This window comes from Dryobates pubescens, chromosome 1 (assembly GCF_014839835.1).
Source record: "Dryobates pubescens isolate bDryPub1 chromosome 1, bDryPub1.pri, whole genome shotgun sequence".
Lineage (NCBI taxonomy): Eukaryota > Metazoa > Chordata > Aves > Piciformes > Picidae > Dryobates > Dryobates pubescens.
In genome coordinates, this window is record NC_071612.1 from 10,668,943 (window position 1) to 10,688,608 (window position 19,666).

General features: G+C 41.3%; 1 protein-coding gene across 4 annotated transcripts in view; it reads right to left on the reverse strand.

The window, feature by feature from the left end:
* FOXP1 (forkhead box P1) overlaps positions 1-19,666 on the reverse strand; it is a 399,727-nt gene that overhangs the window by 223,641 nt on the left and 156,420 nt on the right. For all 4 annotated transcript variants that reach the window (XM_054161346.1, XM_054161354.1, XM_054161309.1 and 1 more), the window contains exon 3: positions 3,457-3,522. The gene's annotated coding sequence lies outside the window, so the exon portion shown is untranslated. The remainder of the gene's footprint in view (positions 1-3,456; positions 3,523-19,666) is intronic.

Here is a 19,666-nt window from a genome sequence, read left to right on the forward strand (position 1 = left end):
GTTTGTTGCAGGGCTTTGTCTTTTGCCTGGAGCTGCTCCTGCCATGGATAGCAAAGACATGGCACAGTGACATGCCAGCCTGGTTTGAAAGCTGTGTCTCTTCCTGATAAAAGAAAGTGGTGGGATTATTGGGGGGGGAAATACACATATATGTAAGTTTTTGTCCCGGAAGCACATTGTTTTTCCACACAGAGAAACTGCACAATCCATTTTTTTGTGCTGAACTTAGGAAAAAGTCCTTCTGACCTTTTTCCTGGCTTGAAGGGAAGGGTGGAGAAAATATACATGCTTAAAAAAAGTTAAAGCTCAAACCCACAGATTTATCTGTTGATCATCTCATTCGATTCCAAGTTACAGCAGGTAGCTTCTGTTTTATTATCAATATTTAATCAGCATTTAACTCTGACAAGCATTAATATTAGAAATTTTAAACTAAGTGCAACTTTGCTAAATCCTTTGTGTTCATTTTTTTTTTCCTCCCCTGTTAAAGGTTTTCCAAAGGATTCTATCTTTGCTATCTTAAAAGTCTGCCTGTGTCTTTTGTTATCAATAATGCACAACTTTAGTAGCATGTTTTCTACATCTCCATTTTCCACTGTGCAAGCTACCCCTGATTTACAATGCTCACTGAATGGTGTTTGATTATTGAAACTGCTTTTACATACATTTAAACAAATGACTGCTCCTGGAAAACTAACACTATTGTCCATAATTCTGTAAAAATACATTTCCCCTCCCTTCTCCCCAAATCAAACATTTCAATTCAAATTCTTACTTTGAGGAAAACCTGGCATATAATTAGGCATTATGCCTAACAGTGCTAAATAAAGGAGAACGTAAACATCTTAATTCTGAAGGTTTAACCATCAAAGCCCCTCGCTGTATCTATTCTGTTATTTGTGCCTCTGTTCAGAGCTCTTTAGGAGCTCACAGAAAAAAGAGAAAGCAAACAAAACACGCAGTTGTAAAAATCTACAGCTCTGTGCTCTATCCCACCCCACGAGCCTGAGGCCAGGCTCGCACACAGTGCTGGGACACCCAGGTCCACACAGCTGCTCCTCAAGGAGTAGAGAGTCCTGCTCTGTAACTGCACTGAGCGGCTTAAGCACTAACTCAGAAGATGGGTTTTCACCTGAAATTAAGCTATCAAGCAATTGAGCTCAAACTCAATCAACCAAACCCTTAACCTTCCCTGTTTCAGTGGCACTGCTCTAATTAGGACTCTATCACTACTTCCATTACTATCTCCTATTCTCATGGTTTATTATCTTGGCAGTTTCAATTCTCACCCAGTTGAAATTTGACATCCAGTTCCTTGGACCACATATCATTCATTATGGCTTTATTTTATGAAATATGTTGCAAGATTATGGACTGATCCTGCAGCAAATAGGTTTTTGTTGAAAACAGCACCTCTCGCTGCAGCGAAAGCAGGGCAGAGCCAAATCTTCCCACACAGGTAAAAAGTCCTAAATTACAGGACACACTGAAGAACTTGAGTTTTCATCAAGTTGTGAATTTTGCTGTGCAGTTTGAAAGCACATGCTTCCACATGCACCCTTGCTAGCACACACTGTGGCTGACCCATAGTTCTCCAGTCCTAAGGGTTTCCCCGTTGAACCTGGACCAGATTCAAGGAGACAGTTTGGATGAACCCTGCTTACCAGCTCTGCCCAGGAGGTCAGATTGAAAAATCTAACTCTTTTCCAGTGATATATTCCGCAAATCAACCCACACTGCCTACTGCTGAAGGATGCATGGCCAGAGAGCACATATGGAGTGGATGGTGTCCTGATGGTAGCAATACAAAATATGTCTGCTTTTTGAGTTATGGCCTACAAAAATGAGATGAGTCTAAAGGCAGTTAAGACTCTAAAGGTTGTTTTGCAGTCACCACAATCAAAATTCCTAATGTTATTGGGTAACACAGCATCCTGTTCATGACTGTGGCTCCCCTAGAATGCCAGTAAATCTGAGGGCCTTTGATGCACCTGGAACTTAATTTTTTTCCCTTCTTCACAAAAACTCAAAGGGAGAACAACACTGCAGGGCAAGGAACTACCATCTTCTCAAATTGCAGGATCTGCTGCTTCTCCAATAGCTGAAATGAATCTCATAACTCATGGCCTCTACCATAAAGGAAAAAAACAAAGCAGTGATATTCAAATCTTCAAGAAAGGGAAAGATCATACAACTGTCATACACCATCGGCATGGCCATGGATTCCAATATTCACTTGAACTTCATGGATTTCATCCTCACTAAATAGATACTTTTGGCAACAAAGAACTGGGGGGGGGAGAAAAAAAAAAACCACACATCACCCTCAGATCTATTTTAATTTAAAACAGAAGAGAACAGGGACCTTTTTTTTTTTTCCCCCCCTTGAAGTACATTTTAATAAAATTAAAATAAAAATAGCTCTAATTCGCTCCGATGCATTTAGTCATTCTGCAAAATTCGAAGTTTAAAATGAAATCACCATTTTATATTCAAACAAGGTCAAGAGAACAGCACTAACGAGCACTGACATCACAGCGAACAGCAGCCACTGCTCAACGCTTACATCAGTGTTGCTTGTTGCTATGGTGCTTAACCGACTATTAATTTCTGAAAGAAGGTGATTATAAAGCAGCCATATGAACCTCAGTCAGATGACACCCTTCAGTACCAAACACTGATCTGCCTTACTCTTCTCTTCTGAAAGTTAATTTTGTGAATCACCACTTTTTTTGATGTGAATATTCCCTTCCAGCTTGAAACTTTGGACCAGGAGAGAGGCAAGGAGTTAATTTAGAAGAAAGGGACTTTCACGTTGCTTTAAATAAAAATCATTTTGCAGAGAGTGATATTTCTTTCCTTTTCACTACGCTCCAAAAGACTCAAAAGCATGTGTTTTAATTTTTGCAGTGATAATAAGCAATCAAATTAACAGCTAAATTCTTCTCTCCTGCTCTGCTCGACACGCTGCTGTGAATCCAGGAGTGTCTAAGCCTGGGACAAAGCAGCGCTGAAGCTGATTTGACCATTACCCACGGATTTGTCCTGGTAAGGAAGGGGACCCGTATCACTGCAGCTCCCAGCCAAGCACCCATGGACGCTGATCCACGGACTTAGCCATATGGCCACCAAGATGACCAAGAGTAGGGTCTTCTCATTCACACACATTTACCAAGCAGCCTTCTCAGAATATGGCTGAAAGCTAAGAAGTGTATCTTTGTGGTCTTACTCCTAAAATACAACTGGACACCTAAACCCTTGGCTTCTCAGACAAAACACGGGTTTAAGGCACAGCGATGACTCCAGTAGCTTAGGTCCAAGCCCAACACCCCAATCTTTCTCCATGTCACCGGGAGAGCCTTTACTTGTGCAACTAAGGCTCACTCCTGGGGTTTGCAGGATCAGATCCTTCCGTCAGACATGCTTCAGAAACTGTGTGCAAAGCAGCATATTTACCTTCTTCAGTTGCTCCTGTGAAGCAATCTTCAGTTACAGCCACCCAAAAAGGTCACTCTTCTTACCCTGCAGAGAAAGAAGGTAACACACGTGACTGCTGGGTCAGTGTCAGCAACAGCACCCAAAGCATTTTCATTGGCAGCATACTTGCAAGTACAAACATAAATAAAGCAACAAACTAATCTAATCGTGTTTAATGGTGAATGACTTTCAGAGAGAGTTAATAAAAACAATCAAGTCACAGGACTGCTGCTGATCAGTACCAGCCAGTGTGAGGCTCTTCAGTTCAGCACGAACAACTTGGGTTTGGGGAGGGAGGGGAGAAAAAAAAGAGAGAGAGAGAAAAAAAACACCATGCAGATGAGACATCTTTGTTCTCTAGCATAAACTTTCTTAATCTTGATGTCTATCAATCTATTTTCAGTTTGAATAATAGATGAGTTCAGTCCTTTGTTTCAGAAATCTGACTATTGTCTGAATGGGTTCTCCTTACTTAAGGCGTTTTAAGACCATTTGTAACGACTGCTATTTTAGCTCCTAGATCCTTTTCTTCTTCTTTTTTTTCCCCCCTTCTTCTTATCCTTTTTCCATAGAGACACATTCCTAGATGAGATTTTAAAACTAGCTGCATCCTGCTAATTCAAAAAAAGTTGTTTCCTGTCTTGGGATATCTTGTCGTTAAGCATTACCAAGAGCACGGCAAGTATGCCAAGGTGGTGAGAGCAGTGGGTATGAAAGAGAAATAATTCAAGTGTATCTTTATAAAAAAGTAGGAGGGAGAAAACAGCACGTGTAAGGGTTTTTTTTTTTTACCCTGTATATTACTGCATCTTGTGTACTCTCTCTTATGCAAAAGAGTATGTAATCTTTTAAGAAACATGACAATCTGCCACTTTCTGTTCATGTAATTGGGATCAACATATGGTACAAGAGAAAAGAAAAACATTTGTTTATTAATTTAGATCAAGTTACTAACTCAAACCACTAACAGCATTCAGAATTAATTCCACATCAATTGACCAAATACCTTTAATAGAGTAAAATTAGAACACAATTTCACTGAAATGTTGATCTGCTGCTGCGGGGGGGGGCAGAGCAACATGCAATAAAGACAAGAAAGAAATATGCAATAATTTGGTGACACAGATGACATCATACGAAACGGAAAGTCAGTGACATGTGGATGTGTAAGAGCTACGTGAAACTCCATTTCATAAAATTCACACAGTGATGTGAAGTTTTGGGGGTGTTTGTGAAACTCATCAGATGGCAAGTTATGATATTTACATCAGTAGGTGAAGCTTTTTACTGAAGCAGTGAAATATCAACCTCTGGGGGGGGAAAAAAGAAAAAGAAAAATCAGAATCTTCATTAAGTTCTTTCAAAAGAAAATGTACTCATTTGCCATTTACTTTGGAAGGAAAATGTTTTCACAATGAAAATGAGGCATTACTTCTTTACCATTGAAACCCAATTTTTTTTTAGCCAGGAAAACAAAAAAAAAAACCAAAAAAAAGAGAGGCTACCTTGAGATGAAATGAATATTGGCTTTATCTGTTGCTCACTGGTGGTTTGTTTTACTTTTGTTTAGTATTTTGAGTTAGAGGCTTCTCACAGTAGCTGTAATGCAGCACCAGAAGATCAAGGACCAAAATTTGTACCTGTTTTATACTCTAGAAAGCCCTGTGTACTATGCTGGCCTACATGTACAAGACATCCCTGATTCTGCACTGTAAAGGACATAACACTACTCCATCATAATAGGTCAGGTCTCACCTTCCTGAGGGTATGTAAAACAATACATCTTTTATGTAAAATACATGACCTTTGGCATACGATGTGCTCTTAGATTAGCAACAATAAAGGCTTTTATCCTGCTTTGTTGTAGGGGTTATCTCGGATTTGACACTTTAAACCTCTTTTCATATTTATCTGTTTTATAAATTTTCTGGGTATTTGGCAGTCAGATCCTTATTTTGGCAGTATTTTGCAAGCAGACTTCATTTCTATCCTGAGTCTTCATGGTAGAAAACGAACCATCTTAAAATCTACTTTTTAAGGAAACTGCTGAAAATTACACACTTGCATAAAATGTGCATACAACATCCCTTTCAGAACGCTCTAAAAGGCAGGTAACATTTTCTAAACACCTCTGTCATATGTGAACTGAATATGCTCCAAGGAAACCTAGCAACACTGGGTCCACCATTAGCTGGTGGGAAACCAGCGGGGTCTACCAAGGACAACACCCACAGAAGGCTGAAGAGGAAGGACTTCAGCTCCTCTCATGAATTACTCCCTGGTTGAAATTCAGACTGCCTTCATTTCTGGTTGAGTCTTGCTACATGCTACCTGGCTTTCAAAAATTTGGATAAGGTACCACTGAAGTTAAAATGAGCAGCAGAGACAGCTGTTCCCACCTGTGAAAATTTCTCATTAATAGTCTAAAAGTTGAGTATCTCAAAATGCAAAAACACAAATACAGACTTTCCTCCTGGTAATGTTTATATGGGTGAGCAAATTGATGTAGGCAACACACATTCCTTCCATCATGCTGTCTTTAAGATAAACACAAAGTACCATCAACACTGCAAGTGTGTGTGTGGAGCAAACAAAGAAAAAAATCCGACCAAAGCAAGACACTTCACTATACTCAGATTTTCCCCCAAGGAGATGATTAAAATAGAAAGCCAAAGCACAAACAAAAATCCACTTTGCAAGCAGCAGTGGTCCTACTGCCTCATCAATGGAGAGAAGGTCTCCAAGCACCCACGACCCTCCCACCTCAGCTCAAGTGGCATCCCACACAGGGAACAGTCCATACAAAACTATGCCCTTTTCAGGCTTTACCAGGCATTTCTGAAAGTGTGAGGTTCGTTCACTGAGTGCCTCAGTTTACCCACCAGCAAGACAGGTAAAAGCTTTTGTAAGACATTTTGAAGTTCTGGGATGCAGAGATACTTGTAAAAATAGCTTACTTGGACAGGATTTTGGAAAGACAACTCTAATAACCTTTAAAAGATCACAACCTGAGCCAGTGCCATCACCTTTTCAGTCGACTTTTAACCAGAAAGCCCCCCTCTATTATTCTGGATGAGGTCCTACCTAGTTACCTGATACCAAGGGACTGTACAAAAAGATAGGAGGCTTTGCCATTATACCTGCTGTCAGGTTGAATCTTGCTACTCTTGATCCCACAACACTTATTTGATTTAGCTGTGTCCTTCAGGTCATGGAGGTCATTTTGAGGAGGCTGCAGGATGGAATCCTAACTCTGACTACTGTAAAACCAAATTGAACCAGTAATAAAAAGAATATGCAGCAACAGAGAGCACTGCAGAATGAAAGCCTACTTAGTAACATTTTCACTAATATCTAAATGAGAAGAGCCTTGGGTATAGCCAAAAATAGATTAACTAAGACCTTGATCCCACACAAACTGGCTGTGAGTAATTTTACACAGGAAAGCAGAATACCAGTTGAGCTGCTGCCCAGCTTAGAATTACACATGTACATTTCTTTTTGCCAGTGTCCAAGTCTTGAGAAGCCTACAATTCATTACTGGAAACCTAAAGCAGCAAAGGAATCTCTTCTTCACTACCTAGAAAGCAGACTGTTTATTAAAAAAAAAAAAAAAAAAAGAGAGTGAGCAAGAGAAAACACACACACCCAATAGTACCACAAAAACTTATTCCTGGAATTTTATTTAGATTGACTTTTTTATATATATAAGGCCAGTTGAAATATATTTAATGTGTCTGATTAAAATATTTACTGCAAGGCTTCCTGAAACCTTTAAAACATCAAAACCTGATCGTCAAAATAAGCACTTCTGTGCAGTAATCTCATCTAAATAAAGTGAACCATAACCATCTAATGCAGCTGTTTCTTTCCCTTCAAAACTCCCTGAGTCACATTCAGCTGCACACAGGCTGAAATATGAAAGATGTCCTACTATTCTCATAATTATTATTTTCTTGTCCTGTGCAGGGAAGATGCAGTCTATGATTTTGTCAGCTGTACATTTGTAAGATGGAAAGAAAATAAAAAGGAAAAGGCTTTTCATTTGGTGTTTTGCTAATCCTGAAAATATAGGATGTACACTGATTGTGAAGAGCAACATCTGGTACCAGGCAAGCTCGTGGGCCCAATCCTGCAGACAGGTTCCTTTGCTCACCCAGTGCACTAACTCGGGTTGTCTGCACTGATCAAATGTAGAATTGTTTTGAGGAGGGTTAATAGTTGTCTGTTTAGTTTTGTTGTACCTATTTTGTTTTATTTTTGAAGATGTACCCAGCAACCTAAAAAAAAAAAAAAAACCCACAAGCCAAAACCAAAACAAAACACCTAAGTATTTTAAATAACCCACAGGAGAAATATTGCTCCTGGCCATTGTCAAGGTGGCTACTTCTTACCGTGCATCATGCAATAAATCTCTAGAGGTGCAGCACAGGGGTTTCTCTATACCAGGAGTCATTATCACCTCCTCAGAAAGTGAAATGCAGGTGAACAGTAAAACTGCAAGAGACTAAAGTGCACTTCTTCCACCTCGCTTTGAAGAGGGGGAAATGGATTTGGTACAGGCCAAAACACAGGGATATTAATGCTCACTACTTTGCTGGCTCTCGGTGGAAGGAGGGAGCAAATCAGACTGTACTTTCATTTTCAGTCATTAGCAGGCTGTTCAGAATCTCTGGTTGGCACTTATTACTTATTCTAAACAGAAATACAATAAAATAAAAATAAATAACACTACGAGGACAAAGCTACGCACAGCACATTCTGTCTTTCAAAACAGCATTACCTTTCAAGTCCACTGTGACCTTGGAAAAGCAGCACTAGATGTAAGGCAATGCTATGAACTCATCACAATCCATTTCCCCCCCCACCACCACCTTTTTAATAGCTCTTATAGGAAATCTGGGTACAGTTAATAGACAAGTGAGGAGCAGATCACTCCCAATACAGAACTGGAACAGCTATAGTAAGTCTTGTATCTTTCCGTGTTGGACTGGTTATTTGCCTCACAAGAATTACTTTGAATAACAGAGATGGCCCTCGTTGAATTCCTGGGACGTAAAGAGCATAACGTGTTCCCAGTAAGTACCAAACCTGTCAAATGCCCCATTGAATGAGGAGAGGCCATCTCTGCTCATCTCCTCTCTTCGCACTTTGCTGAGAGCCAGCAGATCAAACGCTGCTGCTGCCGCCTGGTTTGGGCTCGCCACATCTTCCCCGTTCCTTAAAATAACTCCCCGTGCCTCCACGACAGCCTTAACCATTTAATCTCGGTGTTGCAACTCTCCTCTCGAAACTTGACCTCACCTAACGAAAGCAGGGAGAGGCATACCCCTTCCCCGAGCACCGCGGAGCAGCCGGCGGAGGTGCGGGGCTACAGGTAACGCTCGCTAGCATCGCTTGGCAGCCCAAGGCACCAGACCCGTTACTTTCCACGACTCCCACGGGACTCATAACGGGCTGCCTGGCACTGCCAGGACCTCGGCAAAGCCTGACGGCTCTGCCACCACCCGCAGGCGCCGAATTCCACCACCCCCCGCCGTGACCCGTGCTGTGCTCCGGCTGCTTCACCCTCACCTCGGCTCACGGCAGCCCCAGCAGCTCCGCAACCACCCCCCACCCCTCGCCCTCCGCCCGGGGCCGCTCAGGCCGCGCCAGCCCCCGCCGCCGCCCCCTACGCCCGCCCCGGCCTCCGGCTTCCCACCTCCCGCTTCCCCTCAGCGCGGGCAGCGGCGGCGGCCGGGGCTCCTCGCTCCTACCTGACAGGCAAGTGATACTCTTGGTCATGGTCATGTGAAAATATTTTCGAGGTATCCTTTAACAGCCTTTAAATATTGAAGCCTAAAAACAATATTTGCTGTTTTACCTTTGAAGCTTTAACAAAAGCTTTGTTTTAGCATTTACCTCGGTGTGCAATAAGAGTTAATAATCAAATCCGTCCCAACCCCCACAAATGTTAAACAAAAAGATAAAAGAAATGCAAATAGCTATTGTCATGGAAAGTTAAAGTACCTGTCTGTATTTTTAAGTGAAAACTATTATCTCTATCAATCAAAATTTAAGAATACAATAGCACTAATCACACAAGGTGCTTTGACTGAGGTACTTTTCCTCATAAAAAGTTGGGTGTTTTTTTTTTTAACTGGTGCATAAAAGTAATACACTTACAATTAGATACGGTATTTGTAATTTTGTTATTAAAAACCCTCAGCAGTCTTATTGTTAATAAATGCCTCCGAGTCTGTAGGCTGATTTGTACCCAAGAAGACCAAAGTCCCTACATATTTTAATAAGGTTGATGAAATTTTATTCAGATTCTCACACTTTCCAACATGTGGTGGAACAGCACACTCTTCTGTTTGAGAGGAGTTACTCAAACGAAGGAAATAGTTAACTGGTAACCAAAACTACTACTTCTGGCCTCGCTGCACATTCTCCACATTTCTCCAAACGCTGCCTGTGCTACAACTGTCTGCTTTGAAGACGTGCCCTTTGTCATCTTTTCTTTAATTTTTGATACCAAGTCCCTCTCGTTGGACTCCGACGCTCTCCCGATTCAGCCTACATTACACGTACAGTACACACGATGCACGGGCACACGGCACAGATTTTCTCCAAAGTCATTTTTAAAACTAATTTGTCCAGACTGAACCAGCAACCGAGCTGCGCAGTTAATAAGTGCAGGAGCAAGCGACAAGTAATTACGCCTCTACTAAAAGACAGAGCCCCGAGATTAAAACACCTATAAGCAAATAGTTAAGCCAGGATGCCATTATGCAAACTCTGCTCTCTGGAAGGGATGTCTCCCACACTGAGGAGCAGTAGGACTGTCATTTTTTCCCCCTGCAATATCAGGTTTCCTACTCCACAGTTCTGGTACTCTGCATCATGGCTAACATCTCTAGTGTGCTATTAATATCAATGAAGAGACGATTCAATTTCCACATATTACAGCACAGACATTCTAGAGAGGACCCTTTCGAAGGAAACAATAAAGACCAGAGGGTTGGTGGGGTTTTTACACACACACCCCTCCCCTCCTTCTCTTTCTTTTTTTTTTTTTTGTGTGTGTGCTGCTGCTGCTTTTGCAGTTCTGCATTGCACACTGTTTGAAAGCTTTTAGCTAACAATGGAAGCATTATCTTCAGGATAGTTACAAAACAGGATTTGTTAGTACAAAGAATAATAACACCAAACTCATACCCCCCCCACCCTAACCCCCCCCAAATACCTGCCTATTGCAATACAACATTTAGTACTTTATTCAGAAGTATATTCCAGAAACACCTGTATTGTTGATCTAATTCCCAGCAACAAACTCCCTCAGTTGGACCAGTTTGCTTAAGGAGGGAGGTTTAGACAATTACAAACAAGCAAACATTTTGTGCATTTGTAAAATAGAACAGAATCAAAAGTATCTTATTCTACCAGAGTGCAAACTTACCCATTAATGAGGAAGAAAAAGGCTTAGAGCTGTACAGTAATTCCCAACCAACTGCAGAAAAGTTGAGAGTTTGAAAACACTAAAACACTTTTGACTATCCAGCCTTTCTGTGCTTCAACACTGGCTGCAGTGTAAGGAAGGACTGAAGGTATGTGGTCTAAACACAACAAAAGCCACTGCCTTACTGTAGATTAAATATGCAGGAAGAGGCCCCTTTGCATAAACACAAACACTCAGCAAATGAGTAACTGGCTCAAATCAGACGCCTGCTGTGCATGCTACCTGTCCTGATCCCTGACAAGCTACACAGCTTGTTTAAGGGGATAGGAGCTACAAAATCAAATGAAATCACGCTTTGCTCATGTCATAGTAAATAACAACAGCACCAACAACTCCACGCCAAACCTTCATTTCTAATCTGAGCATTGCTCTGGCAAAGAGCTGAATCGTGTGCTGTGCCCGCTTTGGCTCAGCCACCCATCTCACCAGAGCAGAAGAAACACAACCAAACACCACCTGTAAAATTCATTTTCACTAACTGGACTGAAATCCAATACATCTCTGGCCCCATATTTTTTTAACGAGGATTTTAAATTAATAGAGAGACTGTGGTTGTCAGATCAAACCTGAATTTGCTTGTACTGTCCCTGTTTTGTTTGCTATATAAAAGCTATTCCACATACAGATTTAATTTAGCTGTTCTGAATGACTGTATAACGCATGCCTATTTACTAGTTTACTTGGGGAAAAGAAAGAAATTTCTGAAGCTTCCCTTACAAACATTTATTTCAAAATATTATTCTCATAAAACAACCCCTCCAAACTATATTTGCTTCAAAACCCAACTAAATTAGAGACTGTGATAACCACCAAGCACCTCTAAGCATTTATTATTATAATCAAATATACATAATTATATACCAAGATTTACTCTTGCTTCTAGAGAAATAAATTATTTTTCAGTCTCGTTTATCCTTCCATTCCAGAAATAAAATGAAGTGGTACAATTTTAAATCAATTGGAATTCACCAGTGTCCCTTCCTAACTTGAGGAGTCAAATCACATTGACCTCTTATTGTAAGTCCCAGCTACATGTTGGTTTTGGTAATTTAATTATTTTTTAATAACTTGCAGTATTAAATGATTGCCATTGAAACACAAATATGATTATACTCCTCTGCCTTACTCTCTTGTGCTCCAGACTACAGCATAACGTGGACGACCGGACTGCGTCCAGCACCAAAATTTCATTCTATAAAGTACTGACAAAGGCAGAAAGATTTAGGCTTTAAAAGATGCAACACACATCTACTGGATTCTCCAGCACACGCCACAGATTATTTCAAAGGATTCTGGATACAACTCGCAGTTTTAATGCGGATCAAGTGCGTTCAGTTCCACTGAGCACTCATACGGTACAAAGGCAGTTTTTACTTTGCCTTGGTAAACTCACCACGTTAGAGCACAATAAAACTGCTACCATGAGCTAGTCAAGCCTAAAAGGATAAAAATCCTCCACAAAAGAATCCGGCAAGAAATTTTAGAGCCCCTGTATCATGCACCATTTTTGCATTGAAATGACCTTCCAAATAAGGTGTCAGATAATACGATTCACATAGATGATACTGATCTAACCTTGATGCAAATAAACCATAGAACAAAATTTAATCAGTATATCACTGTGTAAAAAGCCTTTGTCCATCCCAATGGAGCTTCTAATGACTGTTTTGGCAGTTCTGGCTGGTAGTTATGCCTCCCTGCTCATATATATCTCATACTGGTTGAGCAAGCTAATGGAACTGCTGTTAGTGGAATCCAATATTAATACCCTGTATCATGCAAAACTGGATGCAACTGAATATATTATACAATTACAGGTAGTATCTAATTCCATAGGTATTAAGATACTGGGCTCTGAATTAATATTTTAATAGAGAAAGTGAAATAAATGCTACATTTCAGGTAAGATATCTATGAGCTCTGAATCTGCCAGCTTTCCTGCTGTAAGCCTACTCTACACTCACACAGAACAGACATAGGACCCAGACAAAAATTGGCAGGCAAGCTTTAGATGCTGAGTGACACATACTGATGCACGGAGTCAAAGATGTCATCTTCATGCAAGCTCCACTAGTTATGAGCTTGAGAGAAAAATGAAACAAAACAAAAAAATCCCAAATAAAACAAAACACACACAAAAAAAAAAATAAAGGGGGGAGAGGGGGAGGGAGGAGGAGAGAAGGGTGAGAGTGGAGCGAGACCTCCAGAAAATAAACAGGGTGTACAGTTTCAAAGGCTACAGACACAGACATTTCATTGTTCAAGCCAATTATCAGTGGAAAATAATAACAACAGATGGATTCAGAGTCACTGACTTTTCATATGCACTTCATCTCTGCACAACAGATGATGAAATGCGAGAGCTATCTCGGAAAGGCAAAACATCTTTCAGTAAAAGAACTCTATACTCCAGATGGGGACCTTCTAAGGCAGCCGATTATCTTCTTATAATGTTGTAAGATAGACTTACTAAAACATTTCAAGAACTGATCAGATAGGATGAGCACAATGGGATCATTATGAGAAGTAAGTTTCTTCAGCCTCAGCCTTGTGAGTAAACTAGGCAGAGATTTCAGTAGGGTCAGAGATGCCCACTCCCCATTTTTGCATCAGGTACTAGTTCCCCAAAAGGGGCTCAAAGGTGCTGCTTACCGCCTAGGCAATCCATGGGGTCACCTTTGCTTGGGAGAGGGGATGCCAGCACAGGGTCACCGAGTCAGTGGCTGAGTGAATTGGTCCCAAATAAAAGCCCTACCACTGCAAGTGAGGTGACCCCACTCACCTCCTGCAAGCAGTGTGTTCCACACAGGGACAAAGGCCGAGGGCAAAACCTATTTACAAGCACAACTGTTTCCACTCTAATTGCTAGATGGAAAGGGACCTCCTCATCCAGGAGCCTACAGTGATGTACATGAGGAGTAACCTCAGCTGAGCCCGCGGAGTTACCCCCACAAAAACTGATGCGAGGCAAAAAAAAAAAAGGAGAGACATCAAATATTTCTTACAAAGCTTCAACAAAACCTCATCTTTTTTATGGGAAATAAAACTTTGCTTTCAAAGGGAAATAACAAATACACGTAGATTTTGGTTCTGGTGATAAGCAGTTCCAACAAATGTCACAAACACCCAGTGAAGAACCACCTACCTAGCACAACCTTCTCCCACTCAACCTGAATACCACAAAGTGTGTTTTTGATCACACGAATCAGGTAGACCACAATCTCAAAACTTAAACAAAAAAATGTAGTGGAAAAATTAGCTCATTAATCTTTAAGACAACATTTCTTTAATGGAAGAATACTACATAAGTAGCGCATTAAACTGAACTGGCTCCCATTGCCACAGCTTCTTCTCCCCAACACTGCAAGAAAAATGCACAAAATGACACGCTCCATATCACAGACTGGAGGGGATAGCAGCACACAACACACAGGCACTGAACTTGCACCTAACTGCTAGTTTATTTCACAAGTTTAAAAAAAATATTTCTTGAGTAGAACGGCAAAAAGATGAGTTTGTGAGCACAAAGCAGAGTGTTTCCCCTCTTCGTGAAGTACTTTGTCAAAAGTAAATTCACAGGGGAACATAGAAGCAAAGAGTAAATTTTGCCCAGGGCAAAATTCTGCAACTGCTTTAAGAAGCAAACAAGAACACAAAAGATGTGTAATACAACCATCTGGCTCTACTCATGCTATATCAATAATCCCCAAAATTTATCCCCACCCCCTTAATCAACCCACACTGATGCCACAAAACCAAATGGCATCACTTATGCTTCCTGCCCATCACATTTTGAAATGATATTTAATATGCATACAGTACATATTTGCATGTTAATCAATTTCTTTAAGAAAAAAAAAAAATATTTTTGCTTCTTGAGCTATTAGCTCTGTTTTTTTCTACTTATTCACACTGGGATCTCTAAAACCACCAAGACAGTCCTTGTGGTAAAGATAGTCTCATATCGACACAGCATCTCAGGTATCAGGATAACGTACCGGTCAAAATTTCAATCTCTTCTCTCTAGTTTTGTGTCACAGTGTGAAAATAGCAGAGGCTGAATAATAATGTGCCAGCAAAATTAGCTGTTCAAGAACCACGGGTAAGCGATCCGTTTTGAACTCGAGGTTGGATGTGTTTCTAAGCATCACCCTATTTGGGACGCAGGGAAGGAATTAGGTGGAGGGGAAGCAAGGTATCCTCCGTGTCCTTCCCATCTAGGGTTCTGAATATTTGCACCTATCATTTCAGGCTGCCCCCAACCAGGAGCCACCCTGCCTGTGAAGGAGGAGGAAAATGGGGATCTGCTGGCCATGGATAGAGGACAAGCCTCCAATATGCACTGGCTGCACAGCTGCTCTCCCTTTCTACCCCAAGCCCATGGTAGAAGACCACCTGAGGATGGACAGGCAAAGACAGCCAGGTGAAATGACCGAAAAGGCGGCCCCACAATTGTTTGGGGTTGGCTTTGTTCTTGAGGGAAAATCAGCCGCATCACCATTGTGATTCATACCCCCAGCACACAACCTGAAACCAGTACCAAAACCAACACTTCAAAGATGCTCTCTCTCCAGCGATTTGGCGACCGATAGCCACGGCTTTGGGTGCTGACTCAGAGCTTTTCTTCTTAATCGACTTTTCTGCAACAACATATCCTGGCCCAGACCCTGCCTCTCCCTGTGGTCGTGCCTGGGAGCCACCTGGGGGGTGCACAGTGCAGCATGGATGCCAGCAATGCTTCTTGATGGGCTGTAGCGCCAACACAGGGTTGTTACAGAGAGGAGAAGAAATACAAGCCCTGAACACTCAAGACTTAAGTGGAAATGTTTTGCAACTATTTTCTTTGGAAATAAGCATATGTATAGCAGTTATGCCTGCTCCTACATCCAGACTACCGACCTGAGATCACAAACACTTTAATTTTTTTTTTCCCCTCCATTTTTTTTCCTTTCAAATCCATTTTTGGATCCCTTCTGCTGTTTCTACAGCTTGACTTGTACGGCCTCTTTGTAAGAATTGAAAACAGTTCTCCCACAAACACAGGAATGGGTGAATGGTTTAGACAGCTAATCCACACCTGGGCTATGTAAAAGGGGCTCATATTTTCCAAACAGAAACACAACTCCTTCTATATATGAACCAGATTTGGATCCAAACTCTAAACCCTTCACCACATCCTCCATGGGGCTTGGCAACAGTCAAGGGGAATGGTGGTGGGTGGTGGCTGTACCCACCTTTCTGTGAGAGCATCAGCTCCATCCCAATGGCAAGTCATGGATGAGGAGCTGTCTTGACCTTGACTGGGATGTGAATGCCAGACTTATCCTTCCTTGGTTACACCACAGTTAGCACAGGGTAATCCCCATCCTGCACACACATCCTCTTACAGAAGAATCTGGCCCTGTCTTGTAACTCGTTAGAAAAATGAAGGCTGTGACAGAAAATAGCTGAGAACTACATCTTGCCAATGCCAAAATACAATAATAACATGTTCAAAGATTTAATTTAGAAGACTACAAAGTCTAGCTCATACATCATAACACCTTGAAATAACACTTTAAGGTCAAATCCTGTGCATTTTTGGAAACCACCAAAACATAATGAAGTTTTACTTAAACACAGCATTTACATTTATAACGCATTTCAGATTCTTCAAGTAAGCTAGACCACATGCTAGGAAAATGTACTTCCCACAACATACAAATTAAGTCATATACAGCCTTCCCTGTGGCTGAACAACCACTGGCACAAATGGAAGTCCTGTGTAGGGATCAAAGGCAGCATGTGGACCTCAGAATATCTTTTTTTTTCCCCCCCTTTTTTTTTAATTTTGTTTTTAATTGGCCAAACATCAAATCCCAGTAGTAGTTTATTTTTGTTGCCTTCCTTGCCCCTTTTCTACCTCTCCCACTTATTTCACAACGGAACATTTTTAAACCACTAGAAATCTTTGTGGCAAAGATGATGTCATCCTGACACAAGATCAGGTGTGAGGTATGGTATGAATAAATACTTATCCACAACCACATTTAATTTTCAATGGTTGGGCATCCAGAGACAAAGAAGTTCTTATGCAGTCGTATTAACTGAGGATTTAATTTTAAATGGCCTTCATTAAAAGAGCAGGAACAACACATAGTGCAAGCTTAGAAGAGAAAAAAAAAAAAAAAAAGAGAGAAATCCACAAAAAATTAAACCCCCTTGTACCCTCCTTCTTGGTTTTTGGGAAAGCAATGCACGGCTCTAAAACTTATTGCTCTTCACAGTAATAAATATATGGTGCTTGATTACTTCGTCTTCTAAGTCACCGATAGCATGCAGGGTAATTGTACTTTATGCACTGGTAATAAAAACTCTCCCTACGAAAATAAATATGTATTTTACAGTAATCAAGCAGGAACTAATTTTGTACTTTTTCACAAGTAGCCATTTACTTTGGCACTGAATGGTAATGTGCAGCCGAGAACGCAGTCTATGCTTTAGCCCAAGAAAAAATTAGACTTGAAAATTAATACACAGTGAAAGACAAATTTAAAGCAGCCTTCTTGTGTTCTGACATCAGAATATAAAAATGACACGAGCAACTAAAGAGTAGTTTACATACTTTTCAATCACAGCTGCCGCTCAGTAACCACAATACCTTTAAAATGACATTCTTACCGAAACAGATACAGTTGGGCTGCGGCAGCGGCAAGATACAGCCAATGTGAAATTAAAAGGGGCATTTTTTATTTACACACACATCCTCCAGCACTGAGCCCCAGCACAATTACAATGGGAAGATTTTTAGCATGATTAATTTAGAAATAATCTAGTGATAAATAGAGTGCGTTGCGAGCGAGCCTGCCGAGCAAATTTTTATCACCAGCCTTAGTTGTCAAAACATAGTTTCGGGGACAGGGAAAGAACAAGTCACATCATCTTGGTTAATATTTAATTGGGTGCTAAAGATTCCTCCTAAGGACCTCTGAACCGTCACTGACAGCCCCGCAAGATGTCCCTATCTGCGAAACAGATACCGAGCCTTTCTGTATAAACTAAAATAACATTAAATTGAATCAAACCATTCAATTAATAAATCACTTCAGTGGACACTGCAGCCCAAGCCCTATTTAATTACATAATTTTAAAAATATTTGCACACTGCAACCCACCAAGATTGGCTCCGAGGTTTCATAATACACACTTAACACTGGAGTTGGAGAACAAATTTATTTAATAAATGCAGAGCTAAGTGCAACAATGCCACTCCACTCACACTGCAAAATCACTTAGCATATCCTGTGAGGAAAGGCAAATAAACTTTTTCCCTGTTTAAATGCGTGTCACCGCTACCGCTACCTCTGGGAGAGGCCACCTCCTTTCTGCCTGTGTGTGCGCAGCTGGTGGGTTGCCTGGCAAGGGGGTGGGAGAGCCAGGGTCCCCAAAGCACCCCTCTGCTCAGCCTGCTTACTAAATGCCTAACCTCCCTTTCCTTGCCCTCTTCCTCCATCCCTCCCTCCTTGCCTTTTACGCTATTTCTCCCACTGCAGTGCTCCTCTGCCCTCGTTCCCCCCATGTTCTCTGCTGCTTGCTTGGTCTCCTCAGCCTTTGCCAACACGTTCCAGCTCTTCTCATTCCCACTTCAAGATTCTCCCTTGAGTTTCCCCACCTGCTCTCTTTCTCACTGCCATTTGAGATAGCTGCAGTGGAAAAAAAAAATAGCTGGGGAAAAAAAAAAGCAAACAACAGGATGGGGGGAAGGGTCTGGGGAGGAGAGCAAGGAAAAGAAAACAGTTTAATAAGGCCAAGCAGAACGACACAATTTCCAACAACAGCAAGAGATGCTCCTGAGCACCAGGATGAAAAATAAAAGCTACAGACCAAGTCTATTACTTGAAGTGGGATTCAGATTCTGGGATGGGTGTAACGCCTATATCCACAGGACAAAAGAAAACTGTGTTACTGCCATACATAACTAGGTGTGACAACGCAAGAGAGGCTAAAAAATGCACGGACCAAGTGGTGGCCTTAAATGAAGGAAAAAAAGCAAAGCTAAAGGTTTGTCACAGCTTAGAGGCACAGCTGTGTGCACTCGTACAGGCTCTGCATTCATTCATATAGAGCACAGCTTTCAGGTCCTGTGGTTCCAGAACGATTTTTGGACGAAAGCTGAGCCTCAAAAATAAATAAGTCTATATTTGGCCTGCCCTGAATTTGAGAAGTTCTCAAAAGTACTTTGCATAGAAACAATCTGAATTAATACAGGTTAAGTTTTCGAGATTATAATATTCTTTACCAAGCCAATGGATGCGCCTCTAAAATTCACTGCCCTGACAAATAGTAGAGCTCTTGAAAGTCTGCTTGTATTAGTTTTATGGATCTATTCTACTGCTTAAATCAGGTCTCATTAAAATTACCATCCACACAAGTTCTCCCACTGGGAAATCTACATGCCAGAGCTACTCCAGTTCCGCAGGCAGTGCTCGGAGGGGGTTGCATATTGCAAAATAGCTGCGGACACAGCGGGGGGAGGACGGGGAGAAGAACAAGAGGACTTCAGGACAGCAAACAAGTTCTTTCTTATCCTCTGATTTTCATCAGTGCTGCTTTTGCTCAGGTGGTATAAATGCAGCTGTGAAAAGAAATGCTGCTGCCAGAAATAAACCCAGGGGTGGTGTAAAAAAACCCCAACTAAATAACAACAAA